The sequence below is a fragment of the Phytophthora infestans genome, genomic scaffold, assembly GCF_000142945.1.
Source record: "Phytophthora infestans T30-4 supercont1.56 genomic scaffold, whole genome shotgun sequence".
Taxonomy (NCBI): domain Eukaryota; phylum Oomycota; class Peronosporomycetes; order Peronosporales; family Peronosporaceae; genus Phytophthora; species Phytophthora infestans.
Genome location: NW_003303703.1, coordinates 448651 through 451712, shown reverse-complemented (window position 1 = coordinate 451712; position 3062 = coordinate 448651). Strand labels below are relative to the sequence as shown.

The following is a 3062-nucleotide window of genomic DNA, read 5'->3' as shown; positions in this document are numbered from 1 at the left end:
CAGCTCATCTTCATGCTACCTGGTTTAGGTGGTACGCTCAAAATCCACGCTGGTACGCACTGGTGCCAAAACAAAAGCGGTCGAGAGCGAAGTTGCTGGTGGCCTTCATGATGATTTTCTTGAAGACGGCTTCGTTCTTGTCCAAGAGGCTGACGACTATCGTGACTGTGTTCTTGAGGTGGGTAAGAAAGCAGAGAAATCCGTACTTGCCTTCCTGGACGGCGAGAAAAAGATCAGCTCATGTGGATCGAGCGCCGTCCTTAAACACTTACAAGCTCGTCACAGCAAAGGAGACCTAAACGACAGAATCAAGCGCCACCAAAAACTCCTCCAGTCTGCAGCCATTCGCGACCCCGCTCCTCGCAGCACCCAAAACGTTTTAGAAGTTAAGGATTAGCAACAGGAATGCATAGCTAGCAAATTCATCATACGCGTTTGCCATAATGCACAGCATAACCACATCTTACTTAACCTAGGTACCTAAGCAGGTAGAGCACCACGCCTTCAGCCACTAGCCCGTGACGAGCCTCCACCCCACAATCAAAAAGATGGCGACGACCGGATTTGAACCAGCGTCCTCACGGCATAGCCCTGCGCTCTTCCACTAGGCTACGTCGTCGTTGGGTGAGAAGAGGGGGGGGGGAGGAGGGCTGTGGAGTGATTCTTGATTGGCCGACAGCCTGAGCTGTGGAGCTTGAGCGGTCGAGCTGGAGGTCTGCGTAGCTGGGCGAAAAAAACAAGAGTGAGCGTAGAGGTCTAGCTGTCGGGACCAGTTTTGTATGTTTTAAACTCTGCTATGCTGTGAGCCACAGGTTGGCTGCGAGTCTAAACATTTTTATGTTGCAGGATAGGATTGGTGAAAATCGACCAATGAGTGCGTACATCTGTAACTGGCTGTCGTTGGTGCTCTTAATAGAGGGCTTCGCCATTGGGGACCCACTGTTGAATTTACCAGACCAAGAGCACATGGCTCCAGCTCACAAATGCTCTTTTTTAAGTTTTTTTAGCCTACAGGCGGTTTTAAGCCATATTTTGCGCCATCTAACATGGTTAAAAGTCTCTCTGCAGACGCTCCCCATTTCGGGATATCCCCCTATCCCTACGCAGTACCGCAGTTGTCAGTAAAACGTATGTTCGTACGGTGGTTATGTTTTGCAATTTGTACCAGCTTTGAGGTACAGGTCCGAGGGTCCGATAAATTTTGGTATGGAGCTAAAACGTCAAAAAGAGGCAGATACAGAACATTAATATGGTATAGATAAATAATGCATGCTAGCTGAGCCAATCTCGTTGTCGAGCAGAATATGTAGCTAAGTTAATGTAAGATTTTCTTGCATCTCGCCAAGTGTCTCATACAGGCATTGGAATCAAATTGTCACCTAGCCTATGGACCTGGATTGTGCTACTTACGCATACAAGCATTGTGTCACTCTTTAAATTGATCTTTACTGAAGAAAAAGATCGACATTCATCGCTAGCCTCATGCAGTGCCACATAGGTTTTTGGGCTTTGGTCAAGGAGACGGGCGCCGATCTACACTGACCGAATGCTGCATACTTTGCTTCACGTAATGAATTTTCCTTATGCCCGCTACACTTCAGATTCGCCAATCTTCACGTACGATGATCCCGCATCCATCTATCGTATCCAGACCAGACCGCTTTAAAACCGGCATGTGCCGGATTGTGCTATATTAACTTAATACTGGCACCCTCAGATTCTTAATACCGGCACTTTGCCGTAATACAGCTACCTAAGCTACATAGCGCTGTGTGGTTTGTTGAGTTGGTCGAACTGTTTTGCCTGGAATACACCCTCTAATGCCAGTGACGTCAAGCCGGTGCGACGATCGCTCATTTTCCACTTCAGCACGGAAAAATCGGACTCGATGAATGCCGTGCTAGCAAATAAAGCTGCTAAACCACAGCAAAATTGACAAAGATGCGAAAACTTGTTTGGGTGAGCAGCCTCTTCAATGGCTTTCCAGCCAGAATTGATAATCGTTTCGTGGTCTTCCTTATCAAGTACCGACCTGGTTGAATCATCAACCATGTTCGCAAGGAATAATTCACGATACTCGCGCTTTGCTGCTTCAAATTGTGAAAGCGCCGGAAATTTTGCCAGCTGAGGACGACGAGGTTTTAAAATGCCCTTTCTTAAATCCCTTGGGTTGACGGAAGTCAGTTGTGATGGCATTACGGGCGGTACAACTTGCTGAGCTGGCTTGTTGCTACTATCTATCTCTGCTTGTACGAGCTCCATTCCTTTGAATAACGTACATCACAAATTCGCTAAGCCGTTGCAGTGTCGACTGCCGCTCAGGCTGCGCTAGCGAATCAAGGTAGTTTCTCACAAAACTTCCCTGGTCTTGCACATAATTAATAAGGTCATGCTCCTTGAGGCAAAACGTGTCTGTGTCATTTACGCCGTGTGAGATTGAAGAATCGATACGTGATTGAATACACAAAAGACTGCGCAGTGTAGTCACATTTAATTTGATCATCTTCATTTGCTGCGAAAAATCAAATCTTTGGCTTGAAATTTTGTAGAAGTCACATTAATCACTGAGGTAAAGCCGTTTACTACAGCAGCATTAGCCCATCAACTGGCCGAGGGTGAAGCGGAGGACTATCCGCATAATAAGGATGCAGATCGACGTGATTCTTTAGGACCCAGTCCAACACCTTGCCCATGTAATGCCATCTACTCGTTAGTTATTATGCTACCGATCCCATTGCTGCAATCAACAATTTCTGTCTGCGAAGATGGCCGATTAAGTCTTTTGTAAATTTAACGAAATTCCCACCACTGACAATTTCAAATGCTGCTTTCGCAACAAGATCCATTTGATGCGCTGCACACCAGACGCAAAGTACTGGACGAGTAGCCTCTTGTCCCAGCAAGGTGACGACCCCACCAGGACGGCCAGTCATGGTGTTCTCACCACCAGAAGCGATTCCAATCAACTTCTCTCTCCATCGGTCGTAAAGAACATTAAGCGTAGATGCAATGAGATTGAGCTGCACTTCTGTGGTGTGGCGTTCGAAGTCGGGAATAACAAC

General features: G+C 46.9%; 1 non-coding gene across 1 annotated transcript; it reads right to left on the bottom strand.

The window, feature by feature from the left end:
- Positions 1-549: 549 nt before the first annotated feature.
- On the bottom strand, positions 550-619 carry PITG_29323. Its single transcript has one exon. It is a non-coding gene; the product is annotated as a tRNA-Ile (tRNA).
- Between the last annotated feature and the right edge of the window lie 2443 nt (positions 620-3062).